At 44.6% G+C, this 26,706-nt stretch overlaps 1 long non-coding RNA gene and 1 other non-coding gene across 6 annotated transcripts in view; one reads left to right on the top strand and one right to left on the bottom strand.

The window, feature by feature from the left end:
- The window catches only part of LOC128684442 (uncharacterized), a 39,296-nt gene extending 19,571 nt beyond the window's left edge, over positions 1-19,725 (top strand). Inside the window, exons 3-5 of one of the 2 annotated variants that reach the window (XR_011393357.1) lie at positions 2,574-2,675; positions 19,286-19,385; positions 19,569-19,725. This is a non-coding gene — a transcript (uncharacterized protein). Of the gene's footprint in view, positions 1-2,573; positions 2,676-4,079; positions 4,410-19,285; positions 19,386-19,568 lie in introns of those variants that run through there. The other variant, XR_011393358.1, reaches the window with a different exon arrangement.
- LOC128695279 (uncharacterized) lies at positions 1,449-25,194 on the bottom strand. 4 transcript variants are annotated; one of them, XR_011393355.1, is made up of 4 exons: positions 24,905-25,194; positions 24,182-24,365; positions 6,613-6,731; positions 1,449-3,649 (listed from the first exon to the last, which is right to left on the bottom strand). It is a non-coding gene; the product is annotated as an uncharacterized lncRNA (long non-coding RNA). The 4 variants fall into 4 exon arrangements; XR_011393356.1 differs by lacking the exon at positions 6,613-6,731 and having other exon boundaries at positions 24,172-24,365; positions 24,905-25,180; XR_011393354.1 differs by lacking the exon at positions 6,613-6,731 and having other exon boundaries at positions 24,905-25,171.
- Between the last annotated feature and the right edge of the window lie 1,512 nt (positions 25,195-26,706).

Below are 26,706 nucleotides of genomic sequence, written 5' to 3'. Positions count from 1 at the left end.
GTTTCTGGGCCTCCTCTTTGATCGTAGGTTATCCTGGAAACCTCACATTACCTCTCTGAAGGCAACTTGTCACAGCCGGCTGAACCTTCTTAAAACCCTTGCTCATCTTTCATGGGGAGCTGATCGTCGAACCCTCCTTCACCTACATTCCACCCTTATTTTATCGAAACTTGATTATGGTGACCAGATCTATTCAGCGGCATCTCCTGCTACTCTCTCTAGCCTTAACCCCATTCATCACCAAGGATTACGTTTATGCCTTGGTGCTTTTCGCTCTTCCCCTGTCGAGAGCCTCTGGAGTTTACCTGGAGAGAGTTTCGGGGGTCAACGCCCCCGCGGCCCGGTCTGTGACCAGGCCTCCTGGTGGATCAGCGCCTGATCAACCAGGCTGTTGCTGCTGGCTGCACGCAAACCAACGTACGAGCCACAGCCCGGCTGATCAGGAACTGCCTTTAGGTGCTTGTCCAGTGCCAGCTTGAAGACTGCCAGGGGTCTGTTGGTAATCCCCCTTATGTGTGCTGGGAGGCAGTTGAACAGTCTCGGTCCCCTGACACTTATTGTATGGTCTCTTAACGTGCTAGTGACACCCCTGCTTTTCATTGGGGGGATGGTGCATCGTCTGCCAAGTCTTTTGCTTTCGTAGTGAGTGATTTTCGTGTGCAAGTTCGGTACTAGTCCCTCTAGGATTTTCCAGGTGTATATAATCATGTATCTCTCCCTCCTGCGTTCCAGGGAATACAGGTTTAGAAACCTCAAGCGCTCCCAGTAATTGAGGTGTTTTATCTCCGTTATGCGCGCCGTGAAAGTTCTCTGTACATTTTCTAGGTCGGCAATTTCACCTGCCTTGAAAGGTGCTGTTAGAGTGCAGCAATCTATGCAGAAGCGAACGTTCCATCCTTATCCGATCGCCGTGATGCCCATTGCCTGTGCTACTATGTACGCTCTCGTGATCTCCGCAATCCTTCCAGTTATAGAATGGTCACTGATATTAGTAGACATTCTTTATTTGTTCGCCACCCCTGTTTACTCTGTCCCTTCTCTCTTTGCCTTCATTCGCTCTTGTCTTCTCTTCAACTACCACCTTTCTATGTACATGTAGCATCTCACTTTTCCCTACCCCCCTGGGAAGTTCCAGCTGTTCGAGTCTCTTCTTTCTCCCTCCCTTGCTCGAAAGCCCAACTGTCTACGGTCGCTTCCCGCTCTCTTTTTCTTGACCACTTTCACTCATTCTCATGCCATTGCTGTGTACACAGATGGCTCTAAGTCTTCTGACGGCGTAGGATTCGCAGCAGTGTTTCCGGACAGCGTCGTACAAGGGCATTTACTATCTTCGGCTAGTATTTTTACTGCTGAATTATATGCCATCCTTACAGCACTTATCCGTATTGCATCTATGCCTGTGTCATCATTTGTGGTTGTCTCAGACTCCCTTAATGCTTTACAGGCTATATAAAAATTTGATACACCTCACCCCTTAGTCCTCCGTATCCAACTTTGGCTACGCCGCATCTTTACCAAGCATAAAGATATTGTTTTTTGTTGGGTCCCTGGTCATGTTGACGTACAGGGCAATGAACAGGCAGACACTGCTGCGCGGTCAGCAGTACATGACCTACCAGTTTCTTATAGAGGTATTCCATTTACGGACTATTTTACTGCAATATCTTCCCACCTTCACACCCGTTGGCAACAATGTTGGTCTACTATGCTCGGCAACAAACTTCAATCTATTAAACCGAGTATAGGTTACTGGCCGTCTTCATATCACCAGTGTCGAGGTTGGGAGACTACTCTCTCCCGTCTTCGCATTGGCCATACTCGTCTTACTCATGGATATCTCATGGAGAGGCGTCTTGCTCCTCTCTGTGAGAATTGCCAAGCTCCATTATCAGTCAGCCACATTCTGTTGGACTGCCCACTTTATCAACGAGCACGCAGAATTTACCTCTGTCGTCGTCTTCGCTCCGCTGCTCTCTCTTTACCTTCCCTTCTCGCTGATGGACCCACCTTTCATCCGGACTCTCTCATTGACTTTTTGACAACGACTGACTTACTTCACAAATTCTGATACCTTCAGCCCTTTCTACTTCAATCTCTTGCTACCCTCTACCCCCGTACTATCCCCTGCCCCGCTGTTTTCTGTAACCTGCTGATCATCCCCCCTCCCTTCTGCCATCCAATTCCCTTGCTTCCTTCCCTACCCTGCAGCGCTGTATGGCCCTTGTGGCTTAGCGCTTCTTTTTGATTATAATAATAATAATTCTCTTCTATAGTAGCCAGACTGTAAATCTAGATTTTGCTGACACACACATACACACAATGTTGGGCAGGTACAGTAATGGCACAAAATACCAGTAGATGAGAAATGAACACAGACAGCAACTTAGAACTGCAGTGACAACAACATTTTGCCCAGGCAAGAGCTTTATAAATATTACTCATCACATGCATGAACATTTCTTATACAAGAAGAGACAGTTGCATAATTTTCTATAAAAAAATTAAGATTTTTTAAAAATGTACTGCTTGATAAGTGTTGTGGAAAAGTGTTTTAAGTGTTTTGTGTCTTTCAGTATATATTATTAGAGCAAGAAGCTGAGAGGATCTGTTCCACTATCAATACAGCCATACAACACAGAGTAGCTCAGGACTAACTGATTCACCTCATAAGCTAGGTGAGGAGTGTGCAGTATTGTTAATGCTGAGTGTTTCGAGTTCTGAATATTTCATGTCCAACGTTAAGTATTTTAGTAATAAGGAGCTTTACCTTGTAATGGTTGAAGTGTTAAGATTTTAGTTTTTTCAGTTTTACATATTAACCACATTTTATTATCAGTGATATACAATACCAACATTCTGTTTATAATCAGTGATGTTTGGGTACTTAACAATTGATCTGAGGCTAACAAATGGGTGTACTGTATTTTGTGTTAAAACAAAAATCTGGTTGAGAAACTATATTACACTTTGGTTTATGTTACTGGAAGACTTGAGCACTGAAATTTTGGAACATTGCAATTTTCATGTGGTACTAAGCCCTAAAGAATCAGAGGCCACTGTTTATAACTCACTGTGATATCAATATATATGAATGCAGAACTGCAGTTTTTTTTCATCTACTGTATCTCCAGTGTGTTCTTTGGTTAATTTTTCTTTTTGATATAGAAATGTAGGTTTATACATGTATATGATTTATATGTGCTTTTGCCCTGTTTATGTTTTATGTTGGCATGTTTTCATACCACATGTTTTATAGATAAAATCTTGAGAATGCCTCTTTATACTCACATTTGTAAAAAATGAGGTTTCCTACTAGATGGATTGCAGGAGGAAGGAGGGTTATCATTTCAGTACAGTGCTGTGCCAGTGAATACGTAGACCTATAGCAAACCTCACACATTCCCTAATTGGTCTTCACACCTTGCTCATTTTGACATCTATATATTTTCTGAGACACTCCTCTGCCAGTCATATGCTAGTTTTTTAAATTTGCTTATTTGTAGTTAAATATAAATTTTTATAAGTTTATGTGATCCGAGTTTCTCATGTCAGTTCCTGATTAACCAGGTTGTGGTGCATGTGTTGGATTTCTTGTGGCTATCACCTGGTTGATCACACACTGCGAGTCCTGATCTGGGTAGACCCTAACCTAAATTAAAAAAAAGTATATTAATTTGATACATCACATAACATTCAGAAATTGATGCTGGTAATGTGTAAGAAACTGTGTAAACTATGAGTGGTAATCTTTTATACCAGATTTTCTCTCTTGAAAATGCATTGTTCAAACTTTGGACCTAGAACCCCTTTGCTAGTTGCAGTTGTCCAATATTTTAGCTTTTTCTCAAAGCTTTCAGATGGTCACTAAAATGGTTGAGCCCTTTCGCTGCCTAGGTTTTGATAATTAATTAATGAGCATTTCTGTCTGACAGCAGAAATAGTAAATTCATTTTGACCTCAAAAAATACTCGGATCATCATGTTATTAATGCAGTAATCTATTACATTTCTCTTAAAGTATATTAATATATTTTTTCTGCTCTGTTTATCATATAATATGCATTTTGCTTGATTTCTTAGAAAGTGTAGCTCAACATCTGGAAGGTTCCTCTGCTGAAAGTGGGTCAGTAGAAGTTGATACAGGTGGAACTGCAGAGGAGGCACGAGCATGTGTAAGGCAGTATTTTGTACAGTTGAGAGATCAACTTAACTAGCAGGAAACACAAGCAATGACCTACTAGACCACATCTGGATCAACACCATATCCCCTTTAAAATCAGGTATAATCACAGATAATACCCCAGACCACTACCCTACCTTCCTCATAACTAATCTAAGTAAATTACCCCAAGACACTACTAAAGTCACTTTCAGACTTCAATTAGGCAGCCATTAATAACTTCACAGCAGCAATGACAAACATCGACTGGCACTCTTGAGCTAGAAATCTTTACAGATACTGACGAATGTATTAATAATTTTCTAGAAAAGACCCAATACCTCTATAACAAGCACTGCCCTAAAAAACTAAACAGATGACAGCTAAGAGACTGAACAGTCCCTGGCTAATACCCAGCATCCTCAAATCCATAAATACAAAGCACCTATACAGAAAACAGTACAGAATGGGTCACATCACCAGAGACCAAACAAAATGTTACTCGTCAGTCCTAACCAGCCTGATAAGAAGGGCTAAAAAATTGTATTATGAGAACAGATTATCCAACTTAAAAGGTGATATAAAAAAGACCTGAAAAACCCTATCAGAAATACTAGAAACAAAAAAGATATCAGGAAATAACACAATTGAACTAACAAAACCAGATGAACTCCAACTCCCACCAACAGAAACAGCAAACAGACTCAATGATTTCTTCTCCATAGGAAAAAACCTTGCCAATAAAATCCCAAGCTGAAATACCACAACCCAATGACTACCTCACTGGCAACTACCCGAACACACTGTTCCTAGCTCCTACTAACCCAACAGGAGTCTCCCTTATTATCAACACACTAAAAAACAAGACAGAAGATTTAAATACCTTACCACCCTTTATATACAAAAAAGCGTCGCAAGTGCTGTCACCAATCATTGCAACACTCTTTAACAAATCCATCGAATTCTCTACCTTCCCTACAGTTCTCAAAATAGCGAGGGTCACCCCCATACATAAAGAAGGTGACCAAACAAACTTAAATAACTATAGGCCAGTATCCAACTTACACCCTCTCTCTAAAATCTTCGAAAAATTAATTCATAAGCGAATCTATTCCTACCTCATCTCCCACAACATACTCAACCCCTGTCAGTTTGGGTTCAGGCCTAATAAAAATACAAATGATGCTATTATACACATGCTAGAATAAATATACACTTCACTCGAGAAAAAAGAAGTCCCACCGGGGATCTTCATTTACTTACGTAAAGCTTTTGATACAGTTGACCATGATTTGCTCCACATAAAATTGTCACACTATGGTATAAGAGGGCACGCCCTCAACTACCTAAAGTCATATCTCAGCAACAGAAGCCAATATGTGTACACAAATGTGGCAAACTCTTCCGCACAGCCAATTACAGTTGGTGTCCCACAAGGAAGTGTCCTTGGCCCTCTTCTCTTTCTTGTTTACATAAACAACCTACCAAATGCATCACAACTACTCAAACCCACACTATTTGCAGATGACACTACATACGTCTTCTCTCACCCAAGCCCAGCCATGCTAGCCAATACTGTAAACACCGAATTACAGAAAATATCTACGTGGATGATGACTAACAAACTTACTCTCAACATTGACAAAACCTACTTCATTCAGTTTGGTAACAGAGCTACAGATGTCCCTCTTAACATAATGATAAACGAATCACCTATCACAAAGCTCACAGAGGGAAAATTCTTAGGAATCCACCTTGATAATAGATTCAAATTTCAAACACACATACCTGGAGTTTACCTGGAGAGAGTTCCGGGGGTCAACACCCCCGTGGCCCGGTCTGTGACCAGGCCTCCTGGTGGATCAGAGCCTGATCAACCAGGCTGTTACTGCTGGCTGCACACAAACCAACGTATGAGCCACAGCCCGGCTGGTCAGGTACTGACTTTAGGTGCTTGTCCAGTGCCAGCTTGAAGACTGCCAGGGGTCTATTGGTAATCCCCCTTATGTATGGTGGGAGGCAGTTGAACAGTCTCGGGCCCCTGACACTTATTGTATGGTCTCTTAACGTGTTAGTAACACCCCTGCTTTTCATTGGGGGATGTTGCATCGTCTGCCAAAAAAATTTCCAAGACCATAGGCATACTAATGAAGATACAGTACTACGTTCCACAGTCAGCCCTCCTGGCCCTATGTCACTCACTCATTTACCCCTATCTCACCTATGGAATTTGTGCATGGGGCTCAACAACAATAAATCATTAGATCATTAATTACCTAACAAAAGGCTGCAGTCAGAATGATAAATTCCCACTACAGGCAGCACACTCCACCAATATTCAAAACTCTAAACCTACTCACCGTACAAAACATCCATACTTATTATTGTACCTACTACATACATAGAACACTTAACCCGGATATAAACCTTCCCCTCAGATGTCTCCTTACCAACCTCAACAGAACACATGACCTTAACACAAGGCACAGATCACTCTTAGATGTTCCTCGTGTCCATCTCATGCTATGCAAACTCGATGCACATAAAAGGCCCAAAAATCTGGAATTCATTACCTGTGAATATAAAACACTGTCTGTTTATAAATTCAAGGCTCTTCTTAAAAACCACTTACTCACCCACAACTAAATAAATACAGAATAACTGTATCTCATAAATGTATAACCTATGACCCTATCAAACTTTGTTTTTTTAACTGCATTAACTAATAGAATACAGTACTCCATTCTATTGAATGCTCAGCAACTCAGCAAATGACCATATGACCTGTCTTTGAAATACTCATTTGTGCATAATTGTTATTTGTTTACTATAATTTTTACCACTGAATATATCATTGCTTAGTTAATCTAAAGTTAATTTTAAGCTGCCCATAATGCTCTGCATACAAGGGCCTTTTGGCATGTTACACTTAACCACTGTATTTCTTTGTATGTCTATGTATCATGTCCAAATTAATAACAAATAAATAAATAAAAAAGACTGTGCTCCATACTCCAGCAACAAGAAGATATGGCCACACTCTTATCTCAGGTACATTTGATTTGTTTTTGTATTAGGGTTCCTAATTTGAAATGCTTTGAGTAGCATTGTCACCCCGGTTGCATGGCTTCATGCATGGAAGGAGTGTGCATCATTGCATTACCACCTTTCTCACTCTGCACACTGACAGCTCATACACTACGTTCCTTGACCTTAAATCCGCTTTTGATGTAGCCAACAGACATGTAATCATTAGTGAACTTGCCAGAATGGATGTTGGAGGATGGCTTCTCCGCTGGATTAAAGGTTACCTGTCCAACAGAAAGTCGTCTGTGTTGTTCCAGGGACATAGAAGTGTAACTAAAGATTTTGAATTAGGAACCCCACAGGGAGGTGTGCTTAGTCCCACCCTTTTCAACATTTTGATTAATGCCTTACTTAATGCCATGCCTAGCCAGCCCCATCATTATATGGTTAGTTTTGCTGATGACATAATGATTCACACTACCGGATTCTCCAACACCCAAAACATTCTTAATCATGTACTAGCCTCGTGTCAGGACCTGGGGTTAATAATCTCAGGGGATAAAACAAAGATACTCAACAGGCGTCCTCCTCGGCAGAGAGGCACAGTTCGTCAGATCCAGTTGCATGATGGGTCTCTTCTAGAATATGTAAGCAGATACAGGTATCTAGGCTTTGAGTTTCCACTACTTGGACCTGTTGTAACGAGACTTTGTCGCCAATACAAAGAAAGGCTGAGAGCACTTAGAGTTGTGGCAGGTTTTCATCCCAGGTATGGTGCTAATGTTAAAATTGTGAAAATGATGTATCTTGCTTATATTAGATCATTGGTTGATTATGCAGCACCACTACTTGCACTCGTGTCTGACTGGAAGCTTGGAGGGCTAGAAAAACTGCAAAATGAAGCAATGAGGATCATCCTAGGATGCCCTCGTACTGCCAAAATTTTAAATATGCAGAAAGAACTTAATATTCCAAGCATTAGAGATCGTGTTACTGAAAGAAATATCCTTATTGGGGTCAATATGCTTAGGCTAGCCCATTCAAACCCCTGCACAGTAGCCCTCCAAACTTTCCTCAGCACTGGTAAACATCCTTCCAGATGGATCGAAAAAACTGGAACCGACCTCCGCATGAACCAGCTACATGATCTATATCAAGTTGGACAACAGAGACATTTCCCTGCTCCATGGGATATTACCCCATTCCAAACTACCATTCCTCCATTTCCCCCCAAAACTCTTCTTAAATCACAACCAAAGCTTCGTCTTGAAGCCAAACACGATGCCTTAAGCTGTATTGATAACTTAGTCACACAGAACAATCTTTCACAAATTATTTACGTCGATGGTTCTGTTCACCAGTCCACTGGTGCAGCTGGTAGTGCTGCTGTCACACAGTGATGGCTCTCATAAAGAAATTGGAGCACGCATCAATAACTGGGCCTCTACCCTTCAAACAGAACTGTTTGCCATACTCCTTGCACTCAAATGTGTCCATGTTCTAAGGTTGACACTTTAATTGTAACTGATTCTCTGTCATCCATAAATGCTCTCAACTCATTAAGTATAAATTGTGGCATGCTTTTGTCAGAAGCCAGACATAGATATGGTAAGATTGTGGACAGTGGAGTCAGAGTGCACATGCTGTGGATTCCATCTCACATTGGTCTTCAGATGCATGATAGAACTGATAAATTGGCTAAGCTGTATGCTTTCAAAGAGGGGGTAGATTACAATCTTGGGTTGTCATTTAGCAGTTTGAGAACAATAATACGAAAAGAACTTCAAATGAACTTTATTGACTTAAGACTTAGGGAGATTGACACAAGTCAGTCCATCTATCATCATTCCATCATGCAGGAGGAGCCACATGTCTATGGTGCATCCAACAAGATAAGCAGACTCTTGGATGTCACTACTGCCCGGCTCCGGCTGGGTTACAAGTATCTATGGCAGGTTAAATCACCACCAACAGATGTAGACCAAACGAAATGTAAACTTTGCCAGATGGACTATTGTCACACATTGCGTCATTATGTACTGGAGTGTGATAAATTTAATGAATTTAGAAACAACTCACTCAGAAATGTTCAAGAAATGGCAAAGTATTTTATCCACAGTGGTATATTGCAGACCATTCTGGAGAAATACCCTGACTTTGCTAGCTGTAAATAAAGCATTACCACATGTGTGCATGTGTGTGTGTGTGTGTGTGTGTGTGTGTGTGTGTGTGTGTGTGAGGGTGTGTGTGTGTGAGGGTGTGTGTGAGGGTGTGTGTGTGAGGGTGTGTGTGTGTGTGTGAGGGTGTGTGTGTGTGAGGGTGTGTGTGAGGGTGTGTGTGAGGGTGTGTGAGGGTGTGTGTGTGTGTGAGGGTGTGTGTGTGTGTGTGTGTGTGCGGGTGTGTGTGAGGGTGTGTGTGTGTGTGTGAGGGTGTGTGTGTGTGTGTGTGAGGGTGTGTGTGTGTGAGGGTGTGTGTGTGTGTGTGTGAGGGTGTGTGTGTGTGAGGGTGTGTGTGTGTGTGTGTGAGGGTGTGTGTGTGTGAGGGTGTGTGTGTGTGTGTGTGAGGGTGTGTGTGTGTGTGTGTGAGGGTGTGTGTGTGTGTGAGGGTGTGTGTGTGTGTGAGGGTGTGTGTGTGTGTGAGGGTGTGTGTGTGTGTGTGAGGGTGTGTGTGTGTGTGTGTGTGTGTGTGTGTGTGTGTGTGTGTGTGTGTGTGTGTGTGTGTGTGTGTGAGGGTGTGTGTGTGTGTGAGGGTGTGTGTGTGTGAGGGTGTGTGTGTGTGAGGGTGTGTGTGTGTGTGTGTGAGGGTGTGTGTGTGTGTGAGGGTGTGTGTGTGTGTGTGTGTGTGTGTGTGTGTGTGTGTGTGTGTGTGCGCATGTGCGTGTGTGTGCGTGTGCGTGTGTGGGTGTGGGTGTGGGTGTGTGGGTGTGTGTGTGTGTGTGTGGGTGTACTCACCTATTTGTACTCACCTATTTGTGGTTGCAGGGGTCGAGTCCTAGCTCCTGGCCCCGCCTCTTCACCGGTTGCTACTAGGCCCTCTCTCTCCCCGCTCCATGAGCTTTATCAAACCTCGTCTTAAAACTGTGTATGGTTTCTGCCTCCACTACGTCATTTTCTAGGCTATTCCACTGCCTTACAACTCTATGACTGAAGAAATACTTCCTACGATCTCTCTGACTCATTTGTGTCTTCAACTTCCAATTGTGGCCTCTTGTTTCTGTGTCCCCTCCCTGGAACATCCTGTCCTTGTCCACCTTGTCTATTCCACGCAGTATTTTATATGTCGTTATCATGTCTCCCCTGACCCTCCTGTCCTCCAGTGTCGTCAGGCCGATTTCCCTTAATCTTTCTTCATAGGACATTCCCCTTAGCTCTGGAACTAACCTTGTTGCAAACCTTTGTACTTTCTCTAGTTTCTTGACGTGCTTTATCAAGTGCGGGTTCCAAACAGGTGCTGCATACTCCAGTATGGGCCTGACATACACGGTGTACAGTGTCTTGAATGATTCCTTACTAAGGTATCGGAATGCTGTTCTCAGGTTTGCCAGGCGCCCATATGCTGCAGCAGTTATCTGATTGATGTGTGCTTCCGGAGACATGCTCGGTGTTATACTCACCCCAAGATCTTTCTCCTTGAGTGAGGTTTGCAGTCTTTGGCCACCTAGCCTATACTCTGTCTGTGGTCTTCTGTGCCCTTCCCCTATCTTCATGACTTTGCATTTGGCAGGATTAAATTCGAGAAGCCATTTGCTGGACCAGGTGTCCAGTCTGTCCAGGTCTCTTTGAAGTCCTGTCTGGTCCTCATCAGATTTAATTCTCCTCATTAACTTCACATCATCTGCAAACAGGGACACTTCTGAGTCTAACCCTTCCATCATGTCGTTCACATATACCAAAAATAGCACTGGTCCTAGGACCGACCCCTGTGGGACCCCGCTCGTCACAGGTGCCCACTGTGATACATTATTACGTACCATGACTCGTTGTTGCCTCCCTGTCAGGTATTCTCTGATCCATTGCAGTGCCCTTCCTGTTATATGCGCCTGATGCTCTAGCTTCTGCACTAATCTCTTGTGAGGAACTGTGTCAAAGGCCTTCTTGCAGTCCAAGAAGATGCAATCAACCCACCCCTCTCTCTCTTGTCTTACTTCTGTTATTTTATCATAAAACTCCAGAAGGTTTGTGACACATTATTATTATTATTATAATCAAAAAGAAGCGCTAAGCCACAAGGACTATACAGCGCTGCAGGGCAGGAAGGAAGCGAGGGCATCAGGTGGCAAAAGGGAGATGAATGAGTAATAGGTTACGGAAAACAGCGGGGCAGTGGATGGTGAAAGGGTAAAGGGCAGCAAGAGACTGAACTAGAAAGGGCTGAGGGGAGTGCGAAAAGTATCATCAGAGTTTGTGGAGTAAATCAGTCGTTGTCAAGAAGTCAATGAGAGAGTCAGGATTAAAGGAGGGTCCATCAGCAAGAAGGGAAGGTAAAGAGAGAGTAGTAGAACGAAGACGACGTTGGAGGTAAATTCTGCGTGCTCGTTGATAGAGAGGGCAGTCTAACAGAATGTGGCTAATCGATACTGGAACTTGACACTGCTCACAGAGAGGAGCAGGGTGCCTTTCCATGAGATACCCATGAGTAAGACGAGTGTGGCCAATGCGAAGGCGGGAGAGAGTGGTCTCCCAACCTCGGCACTGATGACAAGAAGACGGCCAGTAACCTATGCTCGGTTTAATAGAATGAAGTTTGTTACCGAGCAGAGTTGACCAACGTTGTTGCCAACGGGTGCGAAGGTGGGTAGCTATTGTAGCAAAATAGTCAAGAAATGGGACACCTCGATAGGAAATTGGTAGGTCATGTACTGCTGACCGCGCAGCAGTGTCTGCCTGTTCATTGCCCTGTATGTCGACATGACCAGGGACCCAACAAAAAACAATATCTTTATGTTTGGTAGAGATACGGCGTAGCCAAAGTTGGATACGGAGAACTAGGGGATGAGATGTATCAAATTTTCGTATAGCCTGTAGAGCACTAAGGGAGTCTGAGACTACTACAAATGATGACATAGGCATAGATGCGATACGAATAAGTGCTGCAAGAATGGCATACAGTTCAGCAGTAAAAATGCTAGCTGAAGATAGTAAATGTCCCCGCACGACGCTGTCCGGAAACACTGCTGCGAATCCGACGCCGTCTGAAGACTTAGAGCCATCTGTGTACACAGCAGTGGCATGAGAATGGGAATGGAAGTGATCAAGAAAAAGAGAGCGGGAAGCCACCGTAGGCAGTTGAGCTTTCGAGCAAGGGAGTGAGAAAGAACAGACCCGAACAGCTGGAACTTCCCAGGGGGGTAGGGAAAAGTGAGATGCTACATGAACATATAAAGGTGGTAACTGAAGGGAAGACAAGAGTGAATGTAGGCGAAGAGAAAAGGGACGGAGCAAACAGGGGCGGCGAACGAATAAAGAATGTCTACTAATATCGGTGACGATTCTATAAATGGAAGGATTGTGTAGATCGTGAGAGCGTACATAGTAGCGAAGGCAATGGGCATCACGGCGATCAGACAAGGATGGAACATTCGCTTCTGCATAGAGGCTCTCAACAGGGGAAGAGCGAAAAGCACCAAGGCACAAACGTAAACCTTGGTGATGGATAGAGTTAAGGCTAGAGAGAGTAGCAGGAGAGGCCGCGGAATAAATCTGGTCACCATAATCGAGTTTCGATAAAACGAGGGCTGAATGTAGGCGAAGCAGAGTTCGACGATCAGCTCCCCAGGAAAGATGAGCAAGGGTTTTAAGAAGGTTTAGCCGGCTGTGACAAATTGCCTTCAGAGAGGTTATGTGAGGTTTCCAGGACAACCGACGGTCAAAGAGAAGGCCTAGAAACCTGACTGTATCACGTTCGGGGATACGGGAGCCATAGAGGTACAAAGGATGATCGGAGATAACAGAGCGTCTAGTGAAAGTAATTTGGTGAGTTTTGGTACTTGAAAATTTAAACCCATGCGTGGTGGCCCAAGTGGAAACACGGTCGACCGCATGCTGGAGAGAAACTGCAATAAGATGACAGTCAGCGCCTGCACAAGCAATAGCGAAGTCATCAACATAGAGTGATGACCAAACATTGGGTGGAAGAACAGAGGCCAAATCATTTATAGCAAGGAGAAAAAGTGTTGTGCTTAGAACACATCCCTGAGGGACACCTTCAGCTTGGACGAAGTCCGGGGAAAGAACATTATTGACTCGAACACGGAAATGTCTGTCAGTTAAAAAGTTCTTAAGGAAGGATGGTAGATTGCCTCGGAGGCCTAAGGAATGGGCCTGGGCCAAAATATTATACCTCCAAGTTGTGTCATATGCCTTCTCAAGGTCAAAAAATATGGCAATAACTGAGTGATTATTCGCAAAGGCATTACGAACATACGTATCCAAGCGAAGTAAGGGGTCTATGGTAGAACGACCCTTACGAAAGCCATATTGACTAGCGGAGAGACTGTTGTGTGTCTCTAAATACCACATTAAACGTCGATTTACGAGACGTTCCATCACTTTGCAAACTGCACTAGTAAGAGCGATGGGGCGATAGTGGGAGGCATCATGTCCAGTAGTACCCGGTTTGCGGAAAGGAAGAACAATGGCAGATTTCCACAGCTGGGGAAGAACTCCTTGTGCCCAAATAAGATTGAAGAGGTGTAAGGGTTTGTGACACAGGATTTGCCTTCCGTGAATCCATGCTGGTTGGCATTTATACTCCTGTTCCGTTCCAGGTGCTCCACCACTCTCCTCCTGATAATCTTCTCCATAATTTTGCATACTATACACGTCAATGACACAGGTCTATAGTTTAGTGCCTCTTTTCTGTCTCCTTTTTTGAAAATGGGAACTACATTTGCCGTCTTCCATACCTCAGGTAGTTGCCCAGTTTCCAGGGATGTGTTGAAGATTGTGGTAAGGGGTACGCACAACATATCTGCTCCCTCTCTAAGGACCCACGGAGAGATGTTGTCCGGTCCCATTGCCTTTGAGGTATCGATGTCCCTTAGCAGTTTCTTCACCTCCTCCTCATCTGTATGTATGTCGTCCAACACTTGTTGGTGTATTCCTTGTTGGTGTCCCCATCTGGTCTGTCCCCCCAGAGTCCTTCCTGTCTCTACTGTAAATACTTCCTTAAATCTCGTGTTGAGCTCCTCACATACCTCTTGATCGTTTCTTGTGAGTTCTCCACCTTCTTTCCTCAGCCTTATCACCTGGTCCTTGACTGTTGTCTTCCTCCTAATGTGGCTATACAGCAGTTTCGGGTCAGATTTGACTTTCGATGCTATGTCGTTTTCATACTGTCGCTGGGCCTCCCTCCTTATCTGCGCATACTCGTTTCTGGCTCTTCTACTAATCTCCTTGTTTTCCTGGGTCCTATGCCTCCTGTACCTTTTCCATTCTCTGTTGCACTTAGTTTTTGCCTCCCTACACCTTCGAGTAAACCAAGGACTCGTTTTGGTCTTCCTATTATTTCTGTTTCCCTTGGGAACAAAACTTTCCTCTGCCTCCTTGCACTTTGTTGTCACATATTCCATCATCTCGTTTACTGATTTTCCTACCATTTCTCTGTCCCACTGAACCTCCTGCAGGAAGTTTCTCATACCTGTGTAGTCCCCCCTTTTATAGTTTGGCCTGTCCCCTTCAGTTCCTGTTACCTTCTCCACTTGTAACTCTACTATATAGTCAAAACTCAGAACCACATGATCGCTAGCTCCAAGGGGCCTCTCGTAAGTGATGTCCTCAATGTCTGAACTGCTCAGGGTGAACACAAGATCCAGTCTTGCTGGCTCATCCTCCCCTCTCTCTCTGGTTGTGTCCCTGACATGTTGATGCATGAGGTTTTCAAGTACCACATCCATCATCTTGGCTCTCCATGTTTCGGGACCCCCATGTGGCTCCAGGTTTTCCCAGTCGATCTCCCTGTGGTTGAAATCGCCCATTACCAGTAACTTTGCTCTGCTCGAGTGAGCTCTTCTTGCCACCTCAGCCAGTGTGTCCACCATCACCCTGTTGTTTTCTTCGTACTCCTCTCTTGGCCTCCTGCAGTTCTGTGGTGGGTTATACATCACTCCAATGACTACTTTATGTTCTCTGGACTGAATTGTACCTACAATGTAGTCTCTTTCTCCAATCATGTCCATGCCTTCCATTTCCTCAAATCCCCATTGGTGTTTTATGAGCAGTGCAACCCCTCCTCCCCCTCTACTCCTATCTTTCCTCAGGATCTGATATCCTGTTGGGAAGATTGTGTCTGTTATTGTCTCAGCGAGTTTTGTTTCTGTGACTGCTATGATGTCTGGGGATTTTTCACTGATTCTTTCATTCCACTCCTCATGTTTATTCGTTATTCCATCCGCGTTTGTGTACCAAACCTTTAATTTCTTTTCTATCATTGTGGTCATGCAAGTATATTGGGGTTGGGGGAGCGAGAGCCTTGGTGGGGGCCTATATGGGGCTGTGGTGTAGGTGGGGTTTGTGTTGATGGGGGTGGGGTCAGAATACCCATAAGGGACAGCTGTTGGGGTGAGGTTTGTGATATGGGGGTTGGTGGCAGAGGGAACAGTGAGTGGGTTGTAGTATAGGTTGCTCAGTTGCGTTGGGAATGTCGTGGGTGGAGTCTTTTGGTGGGAGATTCTGTGGGGTGTGTTTGCCCTTCCTCCTGTGTCTGGGTCCTGCTCATTTTCACCGCTTCTCGTTCCTCCTTGCGTCTCTGTACCCTCTCTTTCAGTATAGTCCTTTCTTCTTGTGTTCTGTCGCGGTCGAGGTATACTCTCTGGTACCCCTCTTTGTCCCTCAGTCTTGCTTTCTCTTGCAGAATCCTGGTTCGAACTGATTCTTCCTTGAAAGTTACTCTGACAGGCCGTATCCTTCCACTCGCAAACCACCCAATTCTCTGAAAATTTGTCACCTGGGTCATATTGCCCTCCCCTATTGTTTTCATGATGCCTTCAATCATTTTTTTTCCTCCTGTTTTATTTCTTCAAAGTTGGCCCCCTTGGCTTCTTGGAGCCCGTACACAAAAACTGACCTCGCCCTTTCCTCCTCCCACTGAGTCTCCATCTGCTTCCTCTGAGGCATTTTATTTCCTTCCATTGACATGTTCTTGCCTTCAGTCCCTGTCATATCTGAAACTTCTATTCTCAGTGAACTGTCTTTCCTGACCAGCTGTCCCTTGCTACTGCAGTTGGCTGTTAGAATCTCTGCATATAACAAACCTTCATTGTCTTCGGACCTGTCGCTTGATCTTAGTGTGCTCATCGTCTTTTCCCTGGCCCCCACGTGGGTCTGATAGGGCCTTCGTGTACGGCATGTCTCCGTTGTTGCTTACCATCCCCTTGTCTGCGCCTGACTTTGAATTTCCTGATGTCACATCTGAATTGTCATTTGTCTCTCTAATCTGTTTCAGGCTTTGCAGTTTCTCTTCTAAGCACTGTATCCTAGCTTCTGCTGCTAAGACCTGTACTTCCCACTTCCTGCACTCTTCAGCTATCCGCTCCTCCATTTTCTTACCAAGCTCTACTATCTTCCTTCCCCACTCTTCCTCCCTTTTTTGGAGCTCTAACTCCCAGTCTTTCCTCCCTGGTTCGTCTACCAGATCTCTAGTTTTCCGTCCTCTAAGGTGTGTGTGTACTCACCTATTTGTGGTTGCAGGGGTCGAGTCCTAGCTCCTGGCCCCGCTTCTTCACCGGTTGCTACTAGGCCCTCTCTCTCCCCGCTCCATGAGCTTTATCAAACCTCGTCTTAAAACTGTGTATGGTTCCTACCTCCACTACGTCATTTTCTAGGCTATTCCACTGCCTTACAACTCTATGACTGAAGAAATACTTCCTATCTCTCTGACTCATTTGTGTCTTCAACTTCCAATTGTGGCCTCTTGTTTCTGTGTCCCCTCCCTGGAACATCCTGTCTTTGTCCACCTTGTCTTCCACGCAGTATTTTATATGTCGTTATCATGTCTCCCCTGACCCTCCTGTCCTCCAGTGTGGTCAGGCCGATTTCCCTTAATCTTTCTTCATAGGACATTCCCCTTAGCTCTGGAACTAACCTTGTCGCAAACCTTTGTACTTTCTCTAGTTTCTTGACGTGCTTTATCAAGTGTGGGTTCCAAACAGGTGCTGCATACTCCAGTATGGGCCTGACATACACGGTGTACAGTGTCTTGAATGATTCCTTACTAAGGTATCGGAATGCTGTTCTCAGGTTTGCCAGGCGCCCATATGCTGCAGCAGTTATCTGATTGATATGTGCTTCCGGAGACATGCTCGGTGTTATACTCACCCCAAGATCTTTCTCCTCGAGTGAGGTTTGCAGTCTTTGGCCACCTAGCCTATACTCTGTCTGTGGTCTTCTGTGCCCCTCCCCCATCTTCATGACTTTGCATTTGGCAGGATTAAATTCGAGAAGCCATTTGCTGGACCAGGTGTGTGTGCGCGTGTGCGTGTGTGGGTGTGTGTGGGTGTGTGTGGGGGTGTGTGTGGGGGTGTGTGTGTGGGTGTGTGTGTGTGTGTGTGTGTGTGTGTGGGGGGGGGGGTGCGTCCTTGTGTGTATGCATATATTTGTACGCTCGTGTGCACATGTCCGTGCGTGCGCCCTCGTGTGTGTATGTGTGCGCGTGCGCTAGTGTGAGTGTATGATCCACTTAATATTTGTATTTATAACTCATTACAATTGTGACCAGGTGTGGACGTATCAGTGGCTCATTACTTCGTAATTTGTTCATGTCTGTAACCATGTATAGGAGTGAAGCTGATTCATTACCTTTGTAACTTGCCATGATTGTGACCAGATCTACCTGGAGTTCATTACTTTTGTAACTAGTTCAGCTATCATAACTTTGGGGTCCAGTCACTGGACCCATTATGTACCTTTGTAATCTTTTGACTACCGCCCACAGGATGGGTATGGGGTGCATAATAAACATATTAAACTAACTAAACTAGCCGACATGTACGTCGTTGCCCCGCATACGTTACATAGACTTAAGTCCGTAATTCCTTCAACACAACATATGAAGGAATAGGATGTCGTAGAGTCATTTTAACAGTATATGTACCTTCCAGCATACCTGCATACGGTCCAGTTGCCCATCTCCCTGCTGTGGCTACGCGAACAGTTCCATAATTATGCAGTTCACTGCTAATGTCAAAATCAGTCGCCTCAAAAGGCACATTCCTGATTTTCACCCAAGTGTATTGTCGAGATACATCATGGAGTCGCACCGACACATTATTATTATTATAATCAAGGGGAAGCGCTAAACCCGGAGGATTATACAGCGCCTGGGGGGGATGTGGAAGGCATTCAGGCTTAATTCGGGGAACTGGAGCACAGATCCAATTCCCTAAATCAAGAGCCCCTCACCAACATCAAGGAACCTTCCTTGAGGGGCGCACCGACACAGCTGTATTAACCGGTATGGTGGTCTCCTGATACTTGTCGACCACCGCCTCGTAGACTCGTGCAGACGTCATTTTAACGAAGTTTCTCGTCGTTCCATTGAGTGCGACACCACATATCTCCTCATTTGCTATACCATAGGTATCGCGAATGATCGCTGGTAGCAATAAATCCATGTTGGATCCCGTGACAGCCCCATGGATCATCTCAATGCAGACAGTATTGATTCGTCTTCTGCTATTCAGCGCCATGTTGGAGAAAATAAAGTTTCCACCAACCAACGCTAGGGGCAGCTCAGTCAGGTTATTATTATTATTATAATCAAGGGGGAAGCGCTAAACCCATAGGATTATACAGCGCCCAGGGGAGGGGGGGATGTGGAAGGCATTCAGGCTTAATTCGGGGAACTGGAGCACAGATCCAATTCCCTCACCAACATCAAGGAACCTTCCATGAGGGGTGCTCAGTCAGGTAAACTGCGCAAAAGCCAACTCAATCAGGAGCGTCTGCGCAGCAGGTCCGCACGGCCCGAGCGCGATGCGAACAATAGAGTAACAACTAACGACTCAACCCAAAATCCTCCACCAGCAGCCAACCCCCGACCCTTCCCCTAACGACCTTCCCACTCCCCACAAACAACCACTGACGTCATCACCCCCCTCCTCCAGGTCAATGGCGCCATTTAGCCATGGAGGTCAAGAATAGTGGCGCCACTAGTCACTCCTCTGCCATCCACCACACCAACACCTCCAGTTCCATCAACCTCTGGTAATTTAAAAAACTTGGATTACTCCAATTTCATGGTAATTTTTGATAGCTCAGCTTTGAAAAATATTTTAGCAATTTTTCTTACTATAAACTGCTGAAGGAAGCATTCTAAATACATAGACTTCAAACTATTGTTTACTGCAGTTCATAAATCTAGTAATGTCCATACTTTTATCTTTGCAGACATTTTTGGGCTGATGCTGCTAGTGATAACATCTCTGAAGACTTGTAGCTGCCCACAACACGGCCTTCACCACACAGCAACTGCCCACAACACGGCCTTCACCACACAGCAACTGCCCACAACACGGCCTTCACCACACAGCAACTGCCCACAACACGGCCTTCACCACACAGCAACTGCCCACAACACGGCCTTCACCACACAGCAACTGCCCACAACACGGCCTTCACCACACAGCAACTGCCCACAACACGGCCTTCACCACACAGCAACTGCCCACAACACGGCCTTCACCACACAGCAACTGCCCACAACACGGCCTTCACCACACAGCAACTGCCCACAACACGGACTTTACCACACAGCAGCTGGCTACAACACGGAGAATATCTTCAACCTACAAGATTCGATAAACTTTAGATTAATTAAACTGTAATACATAGTGTCTTTATCACAGTAAAGAAATATTCAAAGAACACACACTAAGGTGTTCAAGGAACACAAAAGAAATTAAGAAGTAACTGAGACAAGCCTCAACTGCTGTATTTGTCAGCAGGACGACAACATTCACACAATTCGGGAGCTTTAAGCTCGGGGAAAAAAAAAAAATACCTACCCCAACCCTACTAACAATAGTAATAATGAGGCGGACAGCCTCAATACTGCCATTATTAATAGTTTGAGGTATGATACATTTTTAAAATTTCATAATCTTGTTTGTATTGCCATAAAGCTAAGTGTTGTGACGCTGGGCAGTCATGTACAACACTATCTTCACTGCAAACACTTCCACGTGCACAAGTCTAACACAGGTTATTGTGATCACCTCTTGTCTTCAGTGTTGTCTTAATTGTCAGGATTCTGTGGCAATTAAAAAAAAGTTGGAGGATAACTCCCTAACATTACAACCTAGATAAACCTACGCCTATGTTTAAGGTACATAGCTGGAAAAAAAAATCTATCAACTTGCACTACTCTCCTCTGAAACCTGACTGACTTTAGGGGCCAGGTCAGCTTGTCTATACCGTCCCCCCCCCCCATTCAAACTATTTTACATACGTGCCCATTTGCCCAAATAAAATTTCATAAACCAAATATATTATCCATAAGGTTTATACACAGCTTGGGTAGTGTTAGGCAATCAGGTTTGATGCAAGAAATGGGATGGTACTTGCAACTGCTTGTATCAAGATACCTTCACTAATACAGCGACACCCCTTACCTGGAGTTTACCTGGAGAGAGTTCCGGGGGTTAACGCCCCCGTGGCCCGGTCTGTGACCAGGCCGCCTGATGGATCAGAGCCTGATCAACCAGGCTGTTATTGCTGGCTGCACGCAATCCAACGTACGAGCCACAGCCCGGCTGCTCAGGTACCGACTTTAGGTGCTTGTCCAGTGCCTGCTTGAAGACTACCAATAGACCCCTGGCTATCCCCCTTATGTATGCTGGGAGGCAGTTGAACAGTCTCGGGGCCCCTGACACTTATTGTATTGTCTCTTAACGTGCTAGTGACACCCCTGCTTTTCACTGGGGGATGTTGCATCGTCTGCCGAGTCTTTTGCTTTCGTTGTGAGTGATTTTCGTGTGCAAGTTCGGTACTAGTCCCTCTAGGATTTTCCAGGTGTATATAATCATGTATCTATCCCGCCTGCGTTCCAGGGACTACAGGTTCAGGAACTTCAAGCGCTCCCAGTAATTGAGGCGTTTTATCTCCGTTATGCGCGCCGTGAAGGTTCTCTGTACATTTTCTAGGTCAGCAATTTCACTTGCCTTGAAAGGTGCTGTTAGTGTGCAGCAATTTTCCAGCCTAGATAGAACAAGGGACCTGAAGTGTCATCATGGGCTTGGCATCCCTAGTTTTGAAGGTTCTCATTATCCATCCTGTCATTTTTCTAGCAGATGCGATTGATAATGTTATGGTCCTTGAAGGTGAAATCCTCCGACATGATCACTCCCAGGTCTTTGACATTGGTTTTTCGCTCTATTTTGTAGAAGGAATTTTTGTACTCTGAAGGGCATCCAAATATAACATTAAGGTAGTTAGGATCATTAAGACAACATTGTACACTTCCATGTCCCTCAGAGCACACTAGACTAAAAACCAGCACCATGGGTTATCTAACCAGTTGGAGACCTGCCATATACCAGTTTCCTAACACATACTACTATGCTAGCCTGAATTCATAACCTACCTTACCTGCCAGTTATGGCTGGCATCCTAGACAACCTGGGGACCACTACATTCAACTCTACCTCTATTTTTCTGTTACTAACCCAGCAGGATTAATAATCTTACTAATACCAATCTAAATCACCCCCTAACTATACTCATCAGCATCAGTCGGCAGAAAGTATTCACTAACATCTAACACTTCAATTCAGATCAGAGGTTTTCATTATTTTCATCATTAATATCTGCTGCCAGAAGCGTTAGACTTCACTACTTAAACTATCAACCAACTGCAATTCTGAACGATAATACTTTTATATTCATAGGAACCTGAACGTCGCTTAAATTTTCCAAAATGATGAATCAATATTTAACTTCACACAGTGTGGCCAAAGGCATAAAAAACGTAGAACACCCACCACAACCACTACCCAAAGCCCGAAACCCACCAACATCCCCACGGAAACCACGTGCAATAACAGATTTCACACAGCTACTGAAGGTCGTTGGTGGGTTCCCAGGCCAACAGTTCTACGTAATCTATGCCTTCAGGGGAGATTACTCTCCCCTGCTATATGCATTCATAATGCATATAGCAGATTCTCCAGTTCTATACCTTACCTATCCTACTTAACACCACACAATTCTATAACTTATTTTGATAGAAACTAAATAATTATAGGTCAAAGTTTTATATACACCACAACTATGCAGCATACTCCAGGTATAGGCCTTACTAATTTGCAGAGCAGTGGCGGCGCAAGGGGGGTGAAGGGAGGTAAAGGTAAGATCAAGGGGGGTCTAGGTAAGATCAAGGGGGGTCTAGGTAAGATCAAGGGGGGTCTAGGTAAGATCAAGGGGGGTCTAGGTAAGATCAAGGGGGGTCTAGGTAAGATCAAGGGGGGTCTAGGTAAGATCAAGGGGGGTCTAGGTAGGATCAAGGGGTCTACAAAGTCAATGTAAATATATACTGTATAACCCAGTTTCAAAACAAACGCTCCCCCCCCCCCTCCCCGAAGCAGCTCTAATACAGACTCTGGAGTCGTAAGCGCTAAACCCACAAAGTTGTAATACTAAAAATATTTTTGGGGCTTCAAAGCTATTGAACATAGGAAGATGTGGTTAATTCCCCATTTCAGAGGAACTGTTATTGATTTTTCTGGCTATAATATATTCTGCCTAAGGAAAATTTATCCCGTCATGTGAAGCTAAAACTTGGGCTGTGTAGTTTCAAAAATAGTTTAGACAAATGAGTGGTTCAGAGTTGGACCTGCCTAGCACGGGCCAATAGGTCTGCTCCAGTGCTCCTTATGTCTTAATAATGTATATGCCTGATTTAATAGGCTGCCCTAACACCCGGCATCAAGACCTCTACCATCACCCTCACCACACTCGACTATCTCGGTATAATTAACCCGGTAGATTAACACACAATTACACAATCACGTCAGGATGACATCTATGACATCTTTATTAGGGTATTTATGCTCCCCCAGGATGCGACCCCTACCAATAGGCCTGCTGCAGTGTTCCTTTGTGAACAGTGCCAATGAATTTAAGGGAACATGCCCACTTGTGCCCGGGATCGAATCAGGTTCTTCAGTTGATACCACTACCAACTGAGTCATGATATATCACTTACACATTTCATCTCTGCTTCCTACAATCTTGTAGGATGGGTATAGACTGCATAATAGATATTACACTAACAAACTTACTAAAATCTAATCAGTCTTCAATTCTAAGCTTTAAACCTATTTCTCCAATTTTTATCTCCACCCCAAACCTGTATTCCCTGGAACGCAGGAGGGAGAGATACATGATTATATACACCTGGAAAATCCTAGAGGGACTAGTACCGAACTTGCACACGAAAATCACTCACTACGAAAGCAAAAGACTTGGCAGACGATGCACCATCCCCCCAATGAAAAGCAGGGGTGTCACTAGCACGTTAAGAGACCATACAATAAGTGTCAGGGGCCCGAGACTGTTCAACTGCCTCCCAGCACACATAAGGGGGATTACCAACAGACCCCTGGCAGTCTTCAAGCTGGCACTGGACAAGCACCTAAAGTCAGTTCCTGATCAGCCGGGCTGTGGCTCGTACGTTGGTTTGCGTGCAGCCAGCAGCAACAGCCTGGTTGATCAGGGGCTGATCCACCAGGAGGCCTGGTCACAGACCGGGCCGCGGGGGCATTGACCCCCGAAACTCTCTCCAGGTAAACTCCAGGTAATTCAAGATAACCTATAGAATACATTCATTATCTCCCGACCAGAGATGAAATCTCTGGTCGGGAGATACAATACTTCTCACTAAGCTACTTCTGATATCAGTTGCTTACAGTCTTTCCTATACTCTCCCCACCACCTTTCCCACATAATTCATTTACTATCTGCTTCAATAACCAAACTTTAGTGGACTTATAACCTGGAAATACCTTACAAGTGGGCCCTGCCCACCTCTAACGACGTCTCCAACTGCTGCATCTCCATATAACACTATGTTATGGGTCAGACCATTTACTAATGTGGTTGTCTCCACCCCTCAGACTGGTCAAAGTTGCTGTGTTGATCAATGTTGCAGCAGACACAGCCAGGCACAGCACTCCTCAGTTACCACACCTGAAACAAAACACATTCACATTATAACCATGAACATTACACACATTTATAGGCAAACATTACCACGTAATATAAACTAGTAACATTACTACCTGACTGATATAACCATTAATGTTTAACATAGTAAAGCTATCTCTTTAATATTTCTTTCAGATAGATCTAATGACTAACAATGTTTACATGGAAATCTGTATCTGGATCACAAGGCCCAAGTTCCTTGGATCAAGAGACCTTCACTAAGTTATTTTTCAATACTGGAAAAAAAATAGTCCAGAACTGGATACACCATTATAGGTTATGTAGTGTGAGAGTTATTGTTTGACCAGAGGAAGAGGAGTAGCTCCAGTTCCCCGCATCAAAACCACCTCCACTAAAGTCAATCACCCCTCCCCCCCCCTCCAAGACATTATACCCCAAAGAAAATTAAACTGTGACTATTAAAACGTTAATAATTTGGTGACTAAACTGGTGGTGGGGACCAGGAGCAGCAGCTCAACTCTGCTGTTGTACTGACAAATACGTCACCAGACAATACTTACGTTATTTAGGTGTATTAAAAGGATGAGGAAGCGGTAAAGCCGGCGGGGGTTGGCAGGAGGAGGAGCAACACGCCCATTCTGTACGACCACTGAAGTTCAACTGACCTTTAGTGCCCTTGAGGTTGGTCACTGTCCTGACCTTCACTATAACACCATCACTGATAACCTGACTAACTCTTACTTGACTACCTCCACTAGATGGCACTACTACACCAACACTAGATGGCACTACTACACCACCACTACCACCACTAGATGGCACTACTAACCACCACTACCACCACTAGATGGCACTATTACACCACCACTACCACCACTAGATGGCACTACTACACCACCACTACCACCACTAGATGGCACTATTACACCACCACTAGATGGCATGCCACTTACACCCATACTGCGTGTGTCTAGTGAGGTGAATGTCCTTTCCTCGACTTTCCTATTCACCGGTATCCCTTAACTAGTCGCCATTATCTACATATGGGATAAGGGCGAGTTTAGCTGATCCAGGCTAAACAACGCTCCAAGCCAGCCAGTGAAGGCCAAGTTACACTGCAGCTACATCTGTTCTGAGTCCCAGAATGCCTTTGTGAACGTTCTACAGTGTTCCGGCCGTACCTTCGTTGTTGTGAGAATTAGTTCTTAGGTAGTGAAAATTTGTCTGTCATTCCAAGACACGTGTGCTAGATGTGTTAAGTGCTGCGGGTTTGGAGTAATTAACAAGTAGTACAGTGTTGGTAACTCTCGAGATGACTGTGGGCCCAGTGAATGACCTTTAAAATCGCACTGCGACCTGCAGGCCACTACACCCATATTGTCTGTGTCTAGCGAGGTGAATATCCCTTCCTTGTCCCTTCTCTCTTATGGAATAAAGGCGGTTTCGCTGACCCAAAAGTAACAGACTAACTCTTACACCTCAAGCAGCTGAACTAGAAGTGACCTATGGATGTGAACGAAGTAAATGATGGTGAAGGCGAATTCGTACGTTTTAGAAGTAAGGGAGCTTTGAAAAAAGGAAGAGGATTTCAAAGGAGGCTTGCTGCAAGAAACAACGAGAGCAACAACAACCATCGCAAAACGCTTAGGCTTGATTTCCCTGCTAACACTGAGTTTGAGGTCAAGTTTAGATGGTTTTACGAAGCTTCACTAGACAACCCAGAGGAAAACATTCGGATTCGCTTGCGTCATGGCGAGGATAATTACGTTTTTGTTACTAACGACCCAACATTCATAGAAAAACTTCTTACTCATAAATATGCTAACATCCAACTCCAAGCTGCCCCACCAAGATCACCTAAAGTGCTTATTGTTATCCACAATAAGTACTTGGATCCTAAATTCCTGTTGTCAGATCAAGTTGCAAACCCTCGTCGACTTCCAAATGATCTGATATTGGCTGAGTGGATTGGCCAAGGGATTCCACCATCATATATCTACTCTCGTGCTGCGCTTAACAGGAGTTATAAAATAGCTTTGTACAAACCACCTCACCGTAGATGCTACAAGTGTCAGCGCTGGGGTCACATTGCTTGGAAATGCCCATCTAAGTCACACTGGTGTGCAGTGTGTGCCAAGGCCCATCCTTCTCACCAGTGTTATGATATGATCAAGAAACACCAGACCGTTGCATTACAATGTATCAATTGTGATACTCAAGGAGTCACAGCTGCTCATGCTGACTGCAGAGCGAAAGCTGTTCACATCGCCAGCCGCAGGGCTCCCGCCTCACCCATCACCCCCCATGATGAGGCAGTAGGCCTACCAGATACTTCATGTCTGAATACTGACCCATGCCTGAT

This window comes from Cherax quadricarinatus, chromosome 50 (assembly GCF_038502225.1).
Source record: "Cherax quadricarinatus isolate ZL_2023a chromosome 50, ASM3850222v1, whole genome shotgun sequence".
Taxonomy (NCBI): Eukaryota; Metazoa; Arthropoda; class Malacostraca; order Decapoda; family Parastacidae; genus Cherax; species Cherax quadricarinatus.
The sequence above is the reverse complement of the archived record's forward strand: the minus strand, read 5'-3'. Positions and strand labels throughout refer to the sequence as shown.